Source organism: Oncorhynchus nerka, linkage group LG16, assembly GCF_034236695.1.
Source record: "Oncorhynchus nerka isolate Pitt River linkage group LG16, Oner_Uvic_2.0, whole genome shotgun sequence".
NCBI classification, from domain to species: domain Eukaryota; kingdom Metazoa; phylum Chordata; class Actinopteri; order Salmoniformes; family Salmonidae; genus Oncorhynchus; species Oncorhynchus nerka.
The window spans coordinates 40,407,186-40,428,869 of NC_088411.1; positions in this window are offsets into that span (position 1 = coordinate 40,407,186).

A 21,684-nucleotide genomic window follows, 5' to 3' on the forward strand; every position below is an offset into this window, starting at 1 on the left:
CTCTGCTGCACCCTCTGCTCTGCTGCACCCTCTGCTGCACCGTCTGCTCTGCTGCACCCTCTGCTGCACCCTCTGCTCTGCTGCACCCTCTGCTGCACCCTCTGCTCTGCTGCACCATCTGCTGCACCCTCTGCTGCACCCTCTGCTCTGCTGCACCCTCTGCCTCACCCTCTGCTGCACCCTCTGCCTCACCCTCTGCTGCACCCTCTGCCGCACCCTCTGCTTCACCCTCTGCCCTCACCCTCTGCTGCACCTTCTGCCTCACCCTCTGCTGCACCCTCAGCTGCACCCTCTGCCTCACCCTCTGCCTCACCCTCTGCTGCACCCTCTGCCTCAGCCTCTGCCTCACCCTCTGCTCTGCTGCACCCTCTGCTGCACCCTCTGCTGCACCCTCTGCCTCACCCTCTGCCTCACCCTCTGCTGCACCCTCTGCCTCACCCTCTGCTGCACCCTCTGCTTCACCCTCTGCTGCACCCTCTGCTCTGCTGCACCCTCTGCCGCACCCTCTGCCTCACCCTCTGCCTCACCCTCTGCCTCACCCTCTGCTGCACCCTCTGCCTCACCCTCTGCCTTACCCTCTGCCTCACCCTCTGCTACACCCTCTGCTCTGCCTCACCCTCTGCTGCACCCTCTGCTCTGCCCACCCTCTGCTGCACACTCTGCTCTGTTGTGCTCTGCTTTGCTGTGTTGTGTTGTGTTGTGCTCTGCTGTGCTGTGTTGTGTTGTGTTGTGCTCTGCTGTGTTGTGTTGTGTTGTGCTGTGTTGTGTTGTACTGTGTTGTGCTGTGTTGTGTTGTGCTCTGCTTTGTTGTGTTGTGTTGTGCTGTGCTCTGCTGTGTTGTGTTGTGTTGTGTTGTGCTCTGCTTTGTTGTGCTGTGCTCTGCTTTGTTGTGTTGTGTTGTGTTGTGCTCTGTGGTGTTGTGTTGTGATGTGTTGTGTTGTGCTCTGTGGTGTTGTGTTGTGATGTGTTGTGTTGTGCTCTGTGGTGTTGTGTTGTGCTGTGTTGTGTTGTGTTGTGCTCTGCTTTGTTGTGTTGTGTTGTGTTGTGTTGTGCTCTGTGGTGTTGTGTTGTGCTGTGTTGTGTTGTGCTCTGCTGTGTTGTGTTGTGCTCTGCTGTGTTGTGTTGTGGTGTGTTGTGCTCTGCTGTGTTGTGTTGTGCTCTGCTGTGTTGTGTTGTGTTGTGTTGTGTTGTGTTGTGTTGTGCTCTGCTGTGTTGTGTTGTGCTGTGTTGTGTTGTGCTCTGTTGTGTTGTGTTGTGTTGTGTTGTGCTCTGCTGTGTTGTGTTGTGCTCTGCTGTGTTGTGTTGTGTTGTGCTGTGTTGTGTTGTGTTGTGCTCTGCTGTGTTGTGTTGTGCTCTGCTGTGTTGTGTTGTGTTGTGCTCTGCTGTGTTGTGTTGTGCTCTGCTGTGTTGTGTTGTGTTGTGTTGTGCTCTGCTTTGTTGTGTTGTGTTGTGCTGTGTGGTGTTGTGTTGTGCTGTGTTGTGTTGTGCTCTGCTGTGTTGTGTTGTGCTCTGCTGTGTTGTGTTGTGCTCTGCTGTGTTGTGTTGTGTTGTGCTCTGCTGTGTTGTGTTGTGCTCTGTTGTGTTGTGTTGTGCTGTGTTGTGTTGTGTTGTGTTGTGTTGTGTTGTGCTGTGTTGTGTTGTGCTCTGTTGTGTTGTGTTGTGTTGTGTTGTGTTGTGCTGTGCTCTGTTGTGTTGTGTTGTGTTGTGTTGGGTTGTGCTGTGCTGTGGTGTGTTGTGCTGTGTTGTGTTGTGCTGTGCTGTGTTGTGTTGTGCTGTGTTGTGTTGTGCTCTGTTGTGTTGTGTTGTGTTGTGTTGTGTTGTGCTGTGCTGTGTTGTGTTGTGTTGTGTTGTGTTGTGCTCTGTTGTGTTGTGTTGTGCTCTGCTGTGTTGTGGTGTGTTGTGTTGTGTTGTGTTGTGTTGTGCTCTGCTGTGTTGTGTTGTGTATGAACGCAAGTCCAAGCAACTTGTTTACAACTCAATGCTGAACTGATTTCAGATTGAAACGCTTGACAGACGTTTGAACTCATAACATTGCACTGCCTGTGTGTCTCTCTCTTTGTGTGTGTGTGTGTGTGTTTGCCTTTCTCTCAGTATGTGTGTGTGTGTGTGTGTGTGTGTGTGTGTGTGTGTGTGTGTGTGTTTGCCTTTCTCTCAGTATGTGTGTGTGTGTGTGTGTGTGTGTCTTCAGAGCAGAGAGAGGAAGGATAGGGTTTTCCATCCACGTGATACCCAGCCCCACACACTGCTCTCCCCTGAGCTGGTCTGTGTCAACCACACGTATCTAACCACCCAGAGAGCCTCAGCAAGCCTCAGAGACAAAAGACTGTCTTTCTCACGGTTCTTAGTCGGCCAGGAGTGATCTTTAGCAGCCTCGTTTTAGTCTGCCTTTATTTCTATTCAATGACCAGATTAGGCTACGCGACTAGCCGTGACACACACTCACACACACACACAACACACACACACACACACACACACACACACACACACACACACACACACACACACACACACACACACACACACACACACACACACACACACACACACACACACACACACACACACACACACACACACACACCACACACACACACACACACACACACACACACACACACACACACACACACACACACACACACACACACACAAACTTACCCAGAGATGAATTAATTCACTCTTGGTCATTGAGTCTATAGACATAATCTACTTAGTCTAACAATGATTGGCCAATAAGCTCTTTTCGATCATACATCTTGTTTGTCTCGTTTTGTAATCAATTACTGTTGGGTTTCAGTTGTATACGGGTATTGGAAACTGTGGGTCTACATACTGGGCTTCAACACATTGAAAGATTGTTTATTTGACTTGTCAATGTGTTTTGTATCTGCCTTTTAGCTCACAAGCATGCTGATTTTTAAGGGGAAAGTTCCCCTACCTAGCTAACCCTCTTGGTTCCTGGAGGGGTGTACTAGAGTGTTTGAGCGTTGTCCTACCTAGCTAACCCTCTTGGTTCCTGGAGGGGTGTACTAGAGTGTTTGAGCGTTGTCCTACCTAGCTAACCCTCTTGGTTCCTGGAGGGGTGTACTAGAGTGTTTGAGCGTTGTCCTACCTAGCTAACCCTCTTGGTTCCTGGAGAGGTGTACTAGAGTGTTTGAGCGTTGTCCTGCCTAGCTAACCCTCTTGGTTCCTGGAGAGGTGTACTAGAGTGTTTGAGCGTTGTCCTACCTAGCTAACCCTCTTGGTTCTTGGAGAGGTGTACTAGAGTGTTTGAGCGTTGTCCTGCCTAGCTAATCCTCTTGGTTCCTGGGGGGTGTGCTAGAGTGTTTGAGCGTTGTCCTACCTAGCTAACCCTCTTGGTTCCTAGAGAGGTGTACTAGAGTGTTTGAGCATTGTCCTACCTAGCTAACCCTCTTGGTTCCTAGAGGGGTGTAGTAGAGTATTCGTGCGTTGTCCTACCTAGCTAACCCTCTTGGTTCCTGCAGGGGTGTAGTAGAGTGTTCTAACGTTGCCGGTCTGTTTACTTCACTGTGACAAGCGGATCTCTTTGAGTTCTGCATCTAGACACCTAGCGCCTCAAACGTTTAGTCATACAAATCCTAATCTTACTTCCACAGCTCATGTGAACTGTGTGGACATTGAGTCTGTGAATTATTGATAACTATGGCTACCTTCTCTTGCACAGTCAGTCACCTATCAGTTTCATACTTCTGTAGTTTAATACAGCACTACACTCTTAGGAAAAAAAGTGTTATCTAGAATATAAAAAGGGATCTTCGGCTGTCCCCATAGGGAAACCCTTTGAAGAACTTTTTTTAGTTCCAGGTAGAACACTTTTGGTTCCAGGTAGAACCTTTTTGGTTCCAGGTAGAACCCTTTTCAGTTCCAACTAGAACCCTTTTCAAAAGAGTTGAACGCAAAAGAGTTCTACCTGGAACAAAAAATAGTGATCCTATGGGGACAGCCGAAAACCCATTTTTTCTCCGAGTGTACAGCCTAGATGAGCAACGTGAATGATCAAGTCATGTCTCAGAGACTCTTATTTCAGTATCTGGTGCTAAAGGTTGGAGTGATATTAATCATGTAATTCAGGCCTGCCAAGATGAAAAAACAGTGACTTACTTGAGAAATGGTATCAACATGATGCACTTTAACTAGATGGACCTCCCCATCCTTATTTTTTATTTGTATTTATTTAACCTTTATTTAACTAGGCAGGTTGGTTAAGAACAAATTCTTATTTACAATGACGGCCTCCCAAAAGGCAACAGGCTTGCTGTGGGGACGGGAGCTGCGGTTAAAATCACAAACTAAATAAAATATAGGACAAAACACACATCACGACGAGAGATACACCACAACACTACATAAAGAGAGACCTAAGACAACAACATAGCAAGGCAGCAACACATGACAACACAGCATGGTAGCAACACAACATGACAACAACATGGTAGCAACACAACATGACCACACATAGTAGCAACACAACATGGCAGCAGCACAACATGGTAGCAGCACAACATGGTAGCAGCACAACATGGTAGCAGCACAAAACATGGTAGCAGCACAACATGGTAGCAGCACAACATGGTAGCAACACAACATGGCAGCAGCACAACATGGTAGCAGCACAAAACATGGTACAATCATTATTGAACACAGACAACAGTACAAAGGGCAAGAAGGTAGAGACAACAATACATCACACGAAGCAGCCACAACTGTCACTAAGAGTGTCCATGATTCTTTGAATGAAGAGATTGAGATAAAACTGTCCAGTTTGAGTGTTTGTTGCAGCTCGTTCCAGTCGCTAGCTACAGCGAACTGAAAAGACGAGCGACCCAGGGATGTGTGTGCTTTGGGGACCTTTAACAGAATGTGACTGGCAGAATGGGTGTTGTATGTGGAGGATGAGGGCTGCAGTAGATATCTCAGTTAGGGGGGAGTGAGGCCTAAGACATTTTTTTTTATAAATAAGCATCAACCAGTGGGTGTATACAGAGATTACCAGTTTACAGAGTATAGAGTGCAGTGATGTGTCCTATAAGGAGCATTGGTGGCAAATCTGATGGCCGAATTGTAAAGAACATCTAGCCGCTCCAGAGCACCCTTACCTGCCAATCTATAAATTACATCTCCGTAATCTAGCATGGGTAGGATGGGCAATGACAGCATCCCAAATGGAAACTCCTATTCTATATGTAGTGCACTACTTTAGACCAGAGCCCTTTGGCACCCTATTCCATATATAGTGCAGTGCTTTTGACCAGAACCCATAGTGGCCATGTAGGGAATAGGGGGTGTCATTTGGGACACAGGCCCTTATCTGAATGGCTAGATGGAAGTGTGAAGCATTTATAGGTGCTCCTCTGCATGTAGCCAATTACAGACCTGTGTCTGAAGCCTGCCCCTGCTGTCTGGGCCACGGAAACCCCTCACATCTGTTGTTATATCACTATTCCTGTGTTATCTGCTCTTAGTCAGGCTGCTCTTTCTGCTCATTTGAATTCCCAGGCATGTGTGGCCTTTCTCTCTTTCCCCCTCTCTCTCTATCCCTCTCCTTCTCTCTCTCTCTCTCTATCCCTCTCCTTCTCTCTCTCTCTCTATCCCTCTCCTTCTCTCTCTCTCTCTCTCTCTCTCTCTCTCTCTCTCTATTCCTCTCCTTCTCTCTCTCTCTCTATCCCTCTCCTTCTCTCTCTCTCTCTCTCTCTCTCTCTCTCTCGCTCTCTCTCTCTCTATCCCTCTCCTTCTCTCTCTCTATCCCTCTCCCTCTCTCTCTATTCCTCTCCTTCTCTCTCTCTCTATTCCTCTCCTTCTCTCTCTCTCTATCCCTATCCTTCTCTCTCTCTATCTCTCTCTCTCTCTCTCTCTCGCTCTCTCTCTCTCTCTCTATCCCTCTCCTTCTCTCTCTCTCTCTATTCCTCTCCTTCTCTCTCTCTCTCTCTATCCCTCTCCCTCTCCCTCTCTCGCTCTCTCTCTCTCTATTCCTCTCCTTCTCTCTCTCTCTCTCTCTCTCTCTATCCCTCTCCTTCTCTCTCTCTCTATCTCTCTCTATTCCTCGCTTCTCTCTCTCTCTCTTTCTCTCTCTCTCTCTCTCTCTCTCTCTCTCTATTCCTCTCCTTCTCTCTCTCTCTCTCTCTCTCTCTATTCCTCTCCTTCCCTCTCTCTCTCTCTCTCTCTCTCTCTCTCTCTCTATCCCTCTCTCTCTCTCTCTGTCTCTCTGTCTCTCTCCTTGTTCTTTAACCTACTGCCTCATAGAGAGAGGGAGAGAGGGAGAGAGAGAGAGAGAGAGAGAAGGAGAGAGAAGGAGAGGGATAGAGAGAGAGGGAGAGAGAGAGAGGGAGAGAGAGAGAAGAGAAGGCCCCTCTCTGAGGATTACATTGGTTAAGCCCTTATCACTCCAGGAAATCCACTGCAAGAAAATCAAGGGGAACTGTTATTCTTTTTAACTTTCTCCCCCCCTCTATCTCTCTCTCTCTCTCTCTCTCTACTTATTCCCATGGAAAGTTATTATGGCCTTGAAGAAAAAGTATCTTTCTTTGGCAGCACTCAAGTTCTTTTTTTTGTAACTGCATTTCATATTTCCTACTTCTCTCTCCTTCTCCTTTTTTTATTTAAAAAGAAATGTCTGGTGGTAGAATATTAGAAGTGGAAAATGTGGCGGCAGGTGCTTGTGTGCGAGGAGGAGGGGAGGGAGGGAGATTGAGATCTCTCTGTGTGGCTCACTGTGAAGCAATGTCAAAGATCCAGGGGAAATGTTTGCTATTCTAATATGATTCCGCCATGGTAACAGCTTTTACACACTCTCTCTCTCTCGTGGCTTTGTGGGAAGTGTATGCATTTAATCTCCCCTCTAATTTATTTCAGGAGTTTCAGTGAATGTAATCAATCCACAGGAAAACATTACCCAAGTTGTCCACTAATCTGTCTGTATTAATATGAAATAATTGAAACTGAGCACAAGCTAGCCCTTATGATGATAATGATGCTAGCCCTGATAATGATTAGTTAGCTAGCCCTTATGATGATAATGATGTTAGCCCTGATAATGATGAGTTAGCTAGCCCTTATGATGATAATGATGTAGCCCTGATAATGATGAGTTAGCTAGCCCTTATGATGATAATGAGCTATCCCTGATACTGATGAGTTAGCTAGCCCTTATGATGATAATGATGTTAGCCCTGATAATGATGAGTTAGCTAGCCCTTATGATGATAATGAGCTATCCCTGATAATGGGTAGCTATCCCTTATGATGATAATGAGCTATCCCTAATAATGATGAGGTAGCTAGACCTTATGATGACAATGAGCTATCCCTGATAATGATGAGTTAGCTAGCCCTTATGATGATAATGAGATATCCCTGATAATGAGGTAGCTAGCCCTGATAATGAGGAGGTAGCTAGCACTGATAATGAGGAGTTAGCTAGCCCTGATAATGAGGAGATAGCTAGCCCTGATAATGAGTAGGTAGCTAGCCATGATGATGAGGAGGTAGCTAGACCTGATAATGAGAAAGTAGATAGCCCTGATAATGAGGAGGTAGCAAGCACTGATAATGAGGAGGTAGCTAGCTAGCCCTGATAATGAGGAGGTAGCTAGCTCTGATAATGAGGAGGTAGCTAGCCATGATGATGAGGAGGTAGCTAGCCCTGATAATGAGGAGGTAGATAGCCCTGATAATGAGGAGGTAGCAAGCACTGATAATGAGGAGGTAGCTAGCTAGCCCTGATAATGAGGAGGTAGCTAGCTCTGATAATGAGGAGGTAGCTAGCCATGATGAGGAGGAGGTAGCTAGCCCTGATAATGAGGAGGTAGCTAGCCCTGATGATGAGGAGAGGGCTAGCCCTGATGATGAGGAGGTAGCTAGCCCTGATAATGATGAGTTAGCTAGCCCTGATAATGAGGAGTTAGCTAGCCCTGATAATGAGGAGGTAGCTTGCCCTGATAATGAGGAGGTAGCTAGCCATGATGATGAGGAGTTAGCTAGCCCTGATGATGAAGAGTTAGCTAGCCCTGCTGATGAGGAGTTAGCTATCCCTGATGATGAGGAGCTAGCCCTGATGATAATGAACTAGCCCTGATAATGAGAAGCTAGCACTGATGACAAGGAGCTAGCCCTGATAATGAGCTAGCCCTGATGATGATGAGGAGCTAGCTAGCACTGATGATGATGATGAGGAGCTAGCTAGCCCTGATGATGAGTAGTTAGCTAGCCCCGAGGATGATGAGGAGGAGCTAGCCCCGATAATGAGGAGGTAGCAAGCACTGATAATGAGGAGGTAGCTAGCTAGCCCTGATAATGAGCAGGTAGCTAGCTCTGATAATGAGGAGGTAGCTAGCCATGATGATGAGGAGGTAGCTAGCCCTGATAATGAGGTGGTAGCTAGCCCTGATGATGAGGAGAGGGCTAGCCCTGATGATGAGGAGGTAGCTAGCCCTGATAATGAGGAGTTAGCTAGCCCTGATAATGAGGAGTTATCTAGCTCTGATAATGAGGGGGTAGCTAGCCCTGATAATGAGGAGGTAGCTAGCCCTGATAATGAGGAGGTAGCTAGCCCTGATAATGAGGAGGTAGCTAGCCCTGATAATGAGGAGGTAGCTAGTCATGATGATGAGGAGGTAGCTAGCCCTGATGATGAGGAGTTAGCTAGCCCTGATAATGAGGAGGTAGCTAGCCCTGATAATGAGGAGGTAGCTTGCCCTGATAATGAGGAGGTAGCTATCCCTGATAATGAGGAGGTAGCTAGCCCTGATAATGAGGAGGTAGCTAGCCATGATAATGAGGAGGTAGCTAGCCCTGATGATGAGGAGTTAGCTAGCCCTGATGATGAAGAGTTAGCTAGCCCTGCTGATGAGGAGTTAGCTATCCCTGATGATGAGGAGTTAGCTATCCCTGATAATGATGAGTTAGCTAGCCCTTATGATGATAATGAGCTATCCCTGATAATGGGTAGCTAGCCCTTATAATGATGAGGTAGCTAGCACTGATAATGAGGAGGTAGCTAGCCCTGATAATGAGGAGGTAGCTAGTCATGATAATGAGGAGGTAGCTAGCCCTGATGATGAGGAGTTAGCTAGCCCTGATAATGAGGAGGTAGCTAGCCCTGATAATGATGAGTTAGCTAGCCCTGATAATGAGGAGTTAGCTAGCCCTGATAATGAGGAGGTAGCTTGCACTGATAATGAGGAGGTAGCTATCCCTGATAATGAGGAGGTAGCTAGCCCTGATAATGAGGAGGAGCTAGCCCTGATGATGAGGAGTTAGCTAGACCTGATGATGATGATGATGAGCTAGCCCTGATAATGAGGAGGTAGCTAGTCATGATAATGAGGAGGTAGCTAGCCCTGATGATGAGGAGTTAGCTAGCCCTGATAATGATGAGTTAGCTAGCCCTGATAATGATGAGTTAGCTAGCCCTGATAATGAGGAGTTAGCTAGCCCTGATAATGAGGTAGCTTGCCCTGATAATGAGGAGGTAGCTATCCCTGATAATGAGGAGGTAGCTAGCCCTGATAATGAGGAGGTAGCTAGCCATGATAATGAGGAGGTAGCTAGCCCTGATGATGAGGAGTTAGCTAGCCCTGATGATGAAGAGTTAGCTAGCCCTGATGATGAGGAGTTAGCTATCCCTGATAATGATGAGTTAGCTAGCCCTTATGATGATAATGAGCTATCCCTGATAATGGGTAGCTAGCCCTTATGATGATAATGAGCTATCCTAATAATGATGAGGTAGCTAGCCCTTATGATGATAATGAGATATCCCTGATAATGAGGAGGTAGCTAGCACTGATAACGAGGAGGTAGATAAACCTGATAATGAGGAGGTAGCTAGCACTGATCATGAGGAGGTAGCTAGCCCTGATAATGAGGAGGTAGCTAGCCCTGATAATGAGGAGATAGCTAGCCCTGATAATGAGTAGGTAGCTAGCCATGAGGAGGTAGCTAGACCTGATAATGAGAAAGTAGATAGCCCTGATAATGAGGAGGTAGCAAGCACTGATAATGAGGAGGAGCTAGCCCTGATGATGAGGAGTTAGCTAGACCTGATGATGATGATGATGAGCTAGCCCTGATAATGAGGGGGTAGCTAGCCCTGATGATGAGGAGAGGGCTAGCCCTGATGATGAAGAGGTAGCTAGCCCTGATAATGAGGAGTTAGCTAGCCCTGATAATGAGGAGGTAGCTTGCCCTGATAATGAGGAGGTAGCTAGCCATGATAATGAGGAGGTAGCTAGCCCTGATAATGAGGAGGTAGCTAGCCATGATAATGAGGAGGTAGCTAGCCCTGATGATGAGGAGTTAGCTAGCCCTGCTGATGAAGAGTTAGCTAGCCCTGCTGATGAGGAGTTAGCTATCCCTGATGATGAGGAGCTAGCCCTGATGATAATGAGCTAGCCCTGTTAATGAGAAGCTAGCACTGATCACGAGGAGCTAGCCCTGATAATGAGCTAGCCCTGATGATGATAAGGAGCTAGTGTCACGAACCGGCTCAAAGCCCGTAACAAAGGGAGACAACGTGGAGATAAGGAGTAGAAAAATATATATTTATTAACTAAAGCAAATAAATATAATATACAATGGTGTGTGTAATCAGTAATCAGTAGTGTAAGTGAGTGTTTTGCATGCATGAATGTGATAATGCAGGGTGATGAAAGGTGCCAAAGCAAACAAACAAACGGCCACCAAGAACCACAACACAATCTACAGAGGGTGTCTGCATGGAGAGAGTCTCCTCCATGAATGGGGAAGTGGTGTATTTATCCTGGGAGACACCGGGCCCAGGTGTTTCCCATGTAGCTGACGACCCTCCCAACTCCGCCCACCAGCATCCTAATAAGGAAATAACAGAGAGAATACGGCAGACAGAGTGGGAGGGTCGTCACACTAGCTAGCACTGATGATGATGATGAGGAGCTAGCTAGCCCTGATGATGAGTAGGTAGCTAGCCCTGAGGATGATGATGAGGATCTAGCCCTGATAATGAGGAGGAGCTAGCCCTGATGATGAGAAAGTAGATAGCCCCGATAATGAGGAGTTAGCAAGCACTGATAATGAGGAGGTAGCTAGCTAGCCCTGATAATGAGGAGGTAGCTAGCTCTGATAATGAGGAGGTAGCTAGCCATGATGATGAGGAGGTAGCTAGCCCTGATAATGAGGAGGTAGCTAGTCATGATAATGAGGAGGTAGCTAGCCCTGATGATGAGGAGTTAGCTAGCCCTGATAATGAGGAGGTAGCTAGCCCTGATAATGATGAGTTAGCTAGCCCTGATAATGAGGAGTTAGCTAGCCCTGATAATGAGGAGGTAGCTTGCCCTGATAATGAGGAGGTAGCTATCCCTGATAATGAGGAGGTAGCTAGCCCTGATAATGAGGAGGTAGCTAGCCCTGATAATGAGGAGGTAGCTAGCCCTGATAATGAGGAGGTAGCTAGCCCTGATAATGAGGAGGTAGCTAGTCATGATAATGAGGAGGTAGCTAGCCCTGATGATGAGGAGTTAGCTAGCCCTGATAATGAGGAGGTAGCTAGCCCTGATAATGAGGAGGTAGCTAGCCCTGATAATGAGGAGGTAGCTATCCCTGATAATGAGGAGGTAGCTAGCCCTGATAATGAGGAGGTAGCTAGCCATGATAATGAGGAGGTAGCTAGCCCTGATGATGAGGAGTTAGCTAGCCCTGATGATGAAGAGTTAGCTAGCCCTGCTGATGAGGAGTTAGCTATCCCTGATGATGAGGAGTTAGCTATCCCTGATAATGATGAGTTAGCTAGCCCTTATGATGATAATGAGCTATCCCTGATAATGGGTAGCTAGCCCTTATAATGAGGAGGTAGCTAGCACTGATAATGAGGAGGTAGCTAGCCCTGATAATGAGGAGGTAGCTAGTCATGATAATGAGGAGGTAGCTAGCCCTGATGATGAGGAGTTAGCTAGCCCTGATAATGAGGAGGTAGCTAGCCCTGATAATGATGAGTTAGCTAGCCCTGATAATGAGGAGTTAGCTAGCCCTGATAATGAGGAGGTAGCTTGCACTGATAATGAGGAGGTAGCTATCCCTGATAATGAGGAGGTAGCTAGCCCTGATAATGAGGAGGAGCTAGCCCTGATGATGAGGAGTTAGCTAGACCTGATGATGATGATGATGAGCTAGCCCTGATAATGAGGAGGTAGCTAGTCATGATAATGAGGAGGTAGCTAGCCCTGATGATGAGGAGTTAGCTAGCCCTGATAATGATGAGTTAGCTAGCCCTGATAATGATGAGTTAGCTAGCCCTGATAATGAGGAGTTAGCTAGCCCTGATAATGAGGTAGCTTGCCCTGATAATGAGGAGGTAGCTATCCCTGATAATGAGGAGGTAGCTAGCCCTGATAATGAGGAGGTAGCTAGCCATGATAATGAGGAGGTAGCTAGCCCTGATGATGAGGAGTTAGCTAGCCCTGATGATGAAGAGTTAGCTAGCCCTGATGATGAGGAGTTAGCTATCCCTGATAATGATGAGTTAGCTAGCCCTTATGATGATAATGAGCTATCCCTGATAATGGGTAGCTAGCCCTTATGATGATAATGAGCTATCCCTAATAATGATGAGGTAGCTAGCCCTTATGATGATAATGAGATATCCCTGATAATGAGGAGGTAGCTAGCACTGATAACGAGGAGGTAGATAAACCTGATAATGAGGAGGTAGCTAGCACTGATCATGAGGAGGTAGCTAGCCCTGATAATGAGGAGGTAGCTAGCCCTGATAATGAGGAGATAGCTAGCCCTGATAATGAGTAGGTAGCTAGCCATGAGGAGGTAGCTAGACCTGATAATGAGAAAGTAGATAGCCCTGATAATGAGGAGGTAGCAAGCACTGATAATGAGGAGGAGCTAGCCCTGATGATGAGGAGTTAGCTAGACCTGATGATGATGATGATGAGCTAGCCCTGATAATGAGGGGGTAGCTAGCCCTGATGATGAGGAGAGGGCTAGCCCTGATGATGAAGAGGTAGCTAGCCCTGATAATGAGGAGTTAGCTAGCCCTGATAATGAGGAGGTAGCTTGCCCTGATAATGAGGAGGTAGCTAGCCATGATAATGAGGAGGTAGCTAACCCTGATAATGAGGTAGCTAGCCATGATAATGAGGAGGTAGCTAGCCCTGATGATGAGGAGTTAGCTAGCCCTGCTGATGAAGAGTTAGCTAGCCCTGCTGATGAGGAGTTAGCTATCCCTGATGATGAGGAGCTAGCCCTGATGATAATGAGCTAGCCCTGTTAATGAGAAGCTAGCCCTGATCACGAGGAGCTAGCCCTGATAATGAGCTAGCCCTGATGATGATAAGGAGCTAGTGTCACGAACCGGCTCAAAGCCCGTAACAAAGGGAGACAACGTGGAGATAAGGAGTAGAAAAATATATATTTATTAACTAAAGCAAATAAATATAATATACAATGGTGTGTGTAATCAGTAATCAGTAGTGTAAGTGAGTGTTTTGCATGCATGAATGTGATAATGCAGGGTGATGAAAGGTGCCAAAGCAAACAAACAAACGGCCACCAAGAACCACAACACAATCTACAGAGGGTGTCTGCATGGAGAGAGTCTCCTCCATGAATGGGGAAGTGGTGTATTTATCCTGGGAGACACCGGGCCCAGGTGTTTCCCATGTAGCTGACGACCCTCCCAACTCCGCCCACCAGCATCCTAATAAGGAAATAACAGAGAGAATACGGCAGACAGAGTGGGAGGGTCGTCACACTAGCTAGCACTGATGATGATGATGAGGAGCTAGCTAGCCCTGATGATGAGTAGGTAGCTAGCCCTGAGGATGATGATGAGGATCTAGCCCTGATAATGAGGAGGAGCTAGCCCTGATGATGAGAAAGTAGATAGCCCCGATAATGAGGAGTTAGCAAGCACTGATAATGAGGAGGTAGCTAGCTAGCCCTGATAATGAGGAGGTAGCTAGCTCTGATAATGAGGAGGTAGCTAGCCATGATGATGAGGAGGTAGCTAGCCCTGATAATGAGGAGGTAGCTAGTCATGATAATGAGGAGGTAGCTAGCCCTGATGATGAGGAGTTAGCTAGCCCTGATAATGAGGAGGTAGCTAGCCCTGATAATGATGAGTTAGCTAGCCCTGATAATGAGGAGTTAGCTAGCCCTGATAATGAGGAGGTAGCTTGCCCTGATAATGAGGAGGTAGCTATCCCTGATAATGAGGAGGTAGCTAGCCCTGATAATGAGGAGGTAGCTAGCCCTGATAATGAGGAGGTAGCTAGCCCTGATAATGAGGAGGTAGCTAGCCCTGATAATGAGGAGGTAGCTAGTCATGATAATGAGGAGGTAGCTAGCCCTGATGATGAGGAGTTAGCTAGCCCTGATAATGAGGAGGTAGCTAGCCCTGATAATGATGAGTTAGCTAGCCCTGATAATGAGGAGTTAGCTAGCCCTGATAATGAGGAGGTAGCTTGCCCTGATAATGAGGAGGTAGCTATCCCTGATAATGAGGAGGTAGCTAGCCCTGATAATGAGGAGGTAGCTAGCCATGATAATGAGGAGGTAGCTAGCCCTGATGATGAGGAGTTAGCTAGCCCTGATGATGAAGAGTTAGCTAGCCCTGCTGATGAGGAGTTAGCTATCCCTGATGATGAGGAGTTAGCTATCCCTGATAATGATGAGTTAGCTAGCCCTTATGATGATAATGAGCTATCCCTGATAATGGGTAGCTAGCCCTTATGATGATAATGAGCTATCCCTAATAATGATGAGGTAGCTAGCCCTTATGATGATAATGAGATATCCCTGATAATGAGGTAGCTAGCCCTGATCATGAGGAGGTAGCTAGCACTGATAACGAGGATGTAGATAAACCTGATAATGAGGAGGTAGCTAGCACTGATCATGAGGAGGTAGCTAGCCCTGATAATGAGGAGGTAGCTAGTCCTGATAATGAGGAGATAGCTAGCCCTGATAATGAGTAGGTAGCTAGCCATGATGATGAGGAGGTAGCTAGACCTGATAATGAGAAAGTAGATAGCCCTGATAATGAGGAGGTAGCAAGCACTGATAATGAGGAGGAGCTAGCCCTGATGATGAGGAGTTAGCTAGACCTGATGATGATGATGATGAGCTAGCCCTGATAATGAGGAGGTAGCTAGTCCTGATGATGAGGAGGTAGCTTGCCCTGATAATGAGGAGGTAGCTAGCCATGATAATGAGGAGGTAGCTAACCCTGATAATGAGGAGGTAGCTAGCCATGATAATGAGGAGGTAGCTAGCCCTGATGATGAGGAGTTAGCTAGCCCTGCTGATGAGGAGTTAGCTATCCCTGATGATGAGGAGCTAGCCCTGATGATAATGAGCTAGCCCTGTTAATGAGAAGTTAGCCCATCACTGCTCCATCCTTCACCTCCTCCCTGCTCCATCCTCCATCTCCTCCCTGCTCCATCCTCCACCTCCTCCCTGCTCCATCCTCCATCTCCTCCCTGCTCCATCCTCCACCTCCTCCCTGCTCCATCCTCCATCTCCTCCCTGCTCCATCCTCCACCTCCTCCCTGCTCCATCCTCCACCTCCTCCCTGCTCCATCCTCCACCACCTCCCTGCTCCATCCTCCACCTCCTCCCTGCTCCACCTCCTCCCTGCTCCATCCTCCACCTCCTCCCTGCTCCATCCTCCAACTCCTCCCTGCTCCATCCTCTACCTCCTCCCTGCTCCATCCTTCACCTCCTCCCTGCTCCATCCTTCACCTCCTCCCTGCTCCATCCTTCACCTCCTCCCTGCTCCATCCTCTACCTCCTCCCTGCTCCATCCTTCACCTCCTCCCTGCTCCATCCTCCATCTCCTCCCTGCTCCATCCTCTACCTTCTCCCTGCTCCATCCTCCATCTCCTCCCCGCTCCATCCTCCACCTCCTCCCTGCTCCACCTCCTCCCTGCTCCATCCTCCACCTCCTCCCTGCTCCATCCTCCAACTCCTCCCTGCTCCATCCTCCATCTCCTCCCTGCTCCATCCTCCATCTCCTCCCTGCTCCATCCTCCATCTCCTCCCTGCTCCATCCTCCATCTCCTCCCTGCTCCATCCTCCATCTCCTCCCTGCTCCACCTCCTCCCTGCTCCATCCTCCACCTCCTCCCTGCTCCATCCTCCACCTCCTCCCTGCTCCATCCTCCATCTCCTCCCTGCTCCATCCTCCACCTCCCCCCTGCTCCATCCTCCACCTCCTCCCTGCTCCATCCTCCAACTCCTCCCTGCTCCATCCTCCATCTCCTCCCTGCTCCATCCTCCACCTCCTCCCTGCTCCATCCTTCACCTCCTCCCTGCTCCATCCTCCATCTCCTCCCTGCTCCATCCTCCACCTTCTCCCTGCTCCTTCCTCCACCTCCTCCCTGCTCCATCCTCCACCTCCTCCCTGCTCCACCTCCTCCCTGCTCCATCCTCCACATCCTCCCTGCTCCATCCTCCAACTCCTCCCTGCTCCATCCTCCATCTCCTCCCTGCTCCATCCTCCATCTCCTCCCTGCTCCACCTCCTCCCTGCTCCATCCTCCACCTCCTCCCTGCTCCATCCTCCACCTCCTCCCTGCTCCATCCTCCAACTCCTCCCTGCTCCATCCTCCATCTCCTCCCTGCTCCATCCTCCACCTCCTCCCTGCACCATCCTCCACCTCCTCCCTGCTCCATCCTCCAACTCCTCCCTGCTCCATGCTCCATCTCCTCCCTGCTCCATCCTCCACCTCCTCCCTGCTCCATCCTTCACCTCCTCCCTGCTCCATCCTCCATCTCCTCCCTGCTCCATCCTCCACGTTCTCCCTGCTCCTTCCTCCACCTCCTCCCTGCTCCATCCTCCACCTCCTCCCTGCTCCACATCCTCCCTGCTCCATCCTCCACCTCCTCCCTGCTCCATCCTCCAACTCCTCCCTGCTCCATCCTCCATCTCCTCCCTTCTCCATCCTCCATCTCCTCCCTGCTCCACCTCCTCCCTGCTCCATCCTCCACCTCCTCACTGCTCCATCCTCCACCTCCTCCATGCTCCATCCTCCAACTCCTCCCTGCTCCATCCTCCATCTCCTCCCTGCTCCATCCTCCACCTCCTCCCTGCTCCATCCTCCACCTCCTCCCTGCTCCATCCTCCAACTCCTCCCTGCTCCATCCTCCACCTCCTCCCTGCTCCATCCTCCATCTCCTCCCTGCTCCACCTCCTCCCTGCTCCATCCTCCACCTCCTCCCTGCTCCATCCTCCACCTTCTCCCTGCTCCATCCTCCATCTCCTCCCTGCTCCATCCTCTACCTCCTCCCTGCTCCATCCTCCACCTCCTCCCTGCTCCATCCTCCACCTCCTCCCTGCTCCATCCTCCACCTCCTCCATCCTCCACCTCCTCCCTGCTCCATCCTCCACCTCCTCCCTGCTCCACCTCCTCCCTGCTCCATCCTCCATCTCCTCCCTGCTCCATCCTCCATCTCCTCCCTGCTCCATCCTCTACCTCCTCCCTGCTCCATCCTCCACATCCTCCCTGCTGCATCCTCCATCTCCTCCCTGCTTCATCCTTCATCTCCTCCCTGCTCCATCCTCTACCTCCTCCCTGCTCCATCCTCCACCTCCTCCCTGCTCCATCCTCTACCTTCTCCCTGCTCCATCCTCCATCTCCTCCCTGCTCCATCCTCCATCTCCTCCCTGCTCCACCTCCTCCCTGCTCCATCCTCCACCTCCTCCCTGCTCCATCCTCCACCTCCTCCCTGCTCCATCCTCCACCTCCCCTCTGCTCCATCCTCCACCTCCTCCCTGCTCCATCCTTCACCTCCTCCCTGCTCCATCCTCCATCTCCTCCCTGCTCCATCCTCCACATCCTCCCTGCTCCATCCTCCAATCCTCCCTGCTCCATCCTTCATCTCCTCCCTGCTCCATCTCCTCCCTGCTCCATCCTCCATCTCCTCCCTGCTCCATCCTCCATCTCCTCCCTGCTCCACCTCCTCCCTGCTCCATCCTCCACCTCCTCCCTGCTCCATCCTCCAACTCCTCCCTGCTCCATCCTCCACCTCCTCCCTGCTCCATCCTCCACCTCCTCCCTGCTCCATCCTTCACCTCCTCCCTGCTCCATCCTCCATCTCCTCCCTGCTCCATCCTCCACCTCCTCCCTGCTCCATCCTCCACCTCCTCCCTGCTCCACCTCCTCCCTGCTCCATCCTCCACCTTCTCCCTGCTCCATCCTCCATCTCCTCCCTGCTCCATCCTCCACCTCCTCCCTGCTCCATCCTCCACCTCCTCCCTGCTCCACCTCCTCCCTGCTCCATCCTCCACCTTCTCCCTGCTCCATCCTCCATCTCCTCCCTGCTCCATCCTCCACCTCCTCCCTTCTCCATCCTCCACCTCCTCCCTGCTCCATCCTCCACCTCCTCCCTGCTCCATCCTCCACCTCCTCTCTGCTCCATCCTCCACCTCCTCCCTGCTCCATCCTTCACCTCCTCCCTGCTCCATCCTCCATCTCCTCCCTGCTCCATCCTCCACCTCCTCCCTGCTCCATCCTCCATCTCCTCCCTGCTCCACCTCCTCCCTGCTCCATCCTCCACCTTCTCCCTGCTCCATCCTCCATCTCCTCCCTGCTCCATCCTCCACCTCCTCCCTGCTCCATCCTCCACCTCCTCCCTGCTCCATCCTCCACCTCCTCCCTGCTCCATCCTCCACCTCCTCCTGTTCCATCCTCCTCCCTGCTCCATCCTCCACCTCCTCCCTGCTCCATCCTCCACCTCCTCCCTGCTCCATCCTCCATCTCCTCCCTGCTCCATCCTCTACCTCCTCCCTGCTCCATCCTCCACCTCCTCCCTGCTCCATCCTCCACCTTCTCCCTGCTCCATCCTCCATCTCCTCCCTGCTCCATCCTCCACCTCCTCCCTGCTCCATCCTCCATCTCCTCCCTGCTCCACCTCCTCCCTGCTCCATCCTCCACCTCCTCCCTGCTCCACCTCCTCCCTGCTCCATCCTCCACCTCCTCCCTGCTCCATCCTTCACCTCCTCCCTGCTCTATCCTCCATCTCCTCCCTGCTCCATCCTCCACCTCCTCCCCGCTCCATCCATCCTCCACCTCCTCCCTGCTCCACCTCCTCCCTGCTCCATCCTCCACCTCCTCCCTGCTCCACCTCCTCCCTGCTCCATCCTCCACCTCCTCCCTGCTCCATCCTCCACCTCCTCCCCGCTCCATCCATCCATCCTCCACCTCCTCCCTGCTCCACCTCCTCCCTGCTCCATCCTCCACCTCCTCCCTGCTCCACCTCCTCCCTGCTCCATCCTCCACCTCCTCCCTGCTCCATCCTCCACCTCCTCCATCCTCCACCTCCTCCCTGCTCCACCTCCTCCCTGCTCCATCCTCCACCTCCTCCCTGCTCCATCCTCCATCTCCTCCCTGCTCCATCCTCTACCTCCTCCCTGCTCCATCCTCCACCTCCTCCCTGCTCCATCCTCCACCTTCTCCCTGCTCCATCCTCCATCTCCTCCCTGCTCCATCCTCCACCTCCTCCCTGCTCCATCCTCCATCTCCTCCCTGCTCCATCCTCCCCTCCATCCTCCCTCCTCCCATCCTCCACCTCCTCCCTCCATCCATCCTCCACCTCCTCCCTGCTCCATCCTCCACCTCCTCCCTGCTCCATCCTCCATCTCCTCCCTGCTCCATCCTCCACCTCCTCCTCTCCTCCTCTCCATCCTCCATCTCCTCCCTGCTCCATCCTCCACCTCCTCCCCGCTCCATCCATCCTCCACCTCCTCCCTGCTCCATCCTCCATCTCCTCCCTGCTCCATCCTCTACCTCCTCCCTGCTCCATCCTCCACCTCCTCCCTGCTCCATCCTCCACCTTCTCCCTGCTCCATCCTCCATCTCCTCCCTGCTCCATCCTCCACCTCCTCCCTGCTCCATCCTCCATCTCCTCCCTGCTCCACCTCCTCCCTGCTCCATCCTCCACCTCCTCCCTGCTCCATCCCCTCCACCTCTCATCCTCCTCCTGCTCCATCCTCCTCCCTCCTCCCTGCCTCCTCATCCTCCATCTCCTCCCTGCTCCATCCTCCACCTCCTCCCTGCTCCTCCCTGCTCCATCCTCACCTCCTCCCTGCTCCATCCTCCACCTCCCTCCTCCCCTCTCCATCCATCCTCCACCTCCTCCTGCTCCATCCTCCCTCTCCATCCTCCACCTCTCCTGCTCCACCTCCTCCTGCTCCATCCTCCACCTCCTCCCTGCTCCATCCTCCACCTCCTCCCTGCTCCATCCTCCATCTCCTCCCTGCTCCATCCTCCACCTCCTCCCTGCTCCATCCTCCATCTCCTCCCTGCTCCATCTCCTCCTGCTCCATCCTCCACCATCCTCTCCTCCCTGCTCCATCCTCCATCTCCTCCCTGCTCCATCCCTGCTCCACCTCCATCTCCTCCCTGCTCCATCCTCCATCTCCTCCCTGCTCCATCCTCCACCTCCTCCCTGCTCCACCTCCTCCCTGCTCCATCCTCCACCTCCTCCCTGCTCCATCCTCCACCTCCTCCCTGCTCCATCCTCCATCTCCTCCCTGCTCCATCCTCCACCTCCTCCCTGCTCCATCCTCCATCCTCCTCCCTGCTCCATCCTCCACCTCCTCCCTGCTCCATCCTCCACCTTCTCCCTGCTCCATCCTCCATCTCCTCCCTGCTCCATCCTCTACCTCCTCCCTGCTCCATCCTCCACCTCCTCCCTGCTCCATCCTCCACATCCTCCTGCTCCATCCTCCGTCTCCTCCTGCTCCATCCTCCATCTCCTCCCTCATCCATCCTCCACCTCCTCCTGCATCCATCCTCCACCTCCTCCCTGCTCCACCTCCACTAAAATCCTCCCTGCTCCATCCTCCACCTCCTCCCTGCTCCATCCTCCATCTCCTCCCTGCTCCATCCTCATCTCCTCCCTGCTCCACCTCCATCTCCATCCTCCACCTCCTCCCTGCTCCATCCTCCACCTCCTCCCTGCTCCATCCTCCACCTCCTCCCTGCTCCATCCTCCATCTCCTCCCTGCTCCATCCTCCACCTCCTCCCTGCTCCACCTCCTCCCTCCATCTCCTCCCTGCTCCATCCTCCATCTCCTCCCTGCATCCTCACCTCCTCCTGCTCCACCTCCTCCCTGCTCCATCCTCCACCTTCTCCCTGCTCCATCCTCCACCTCCTCCTGCTCCATCCTCCACCTCCTCCCTGCTCCATCCTCCACCTCCTCCCTGCTCCATCCTCCACCTCCTCCCTGCTCCATCCTCCTCCTCCTCACCTTCTCCCTGCTCCATCCCATCCTCCATCCTCCACCTCCTCCCTGCTCCACCTCCTCCCTGCTCCATCCTCCACCTCCTCCCTGCTCCATCCTCCATCTCCTCCCTGCTCCATCCTCCATCTCCTCCTCCCTGCTCCATCCTCCACCTCCTCCCTCCTCCCTGCTCATCCTCCATCTCCTCCCTCCTCCATCCTCCACCTCCTCCTGCTCCATCCTCCACATCTCCTCCCTGCTCCATCCTCCACCTCCTCCCTCCATCCTCCATCTCCTCCCTGCTCCATCCTCTACCTCCCTGCTCCATCCTCCACCTCCTCCCTGCTCCATCCTCCACATCCTCCCTGCTCCATCCTCCATCTCCTCCCTGCTCCATCCTCCATCTCCTCCCTGCTCCATCCTCCACCTCCTCCTGCTCCACCTCCCTCCTCCC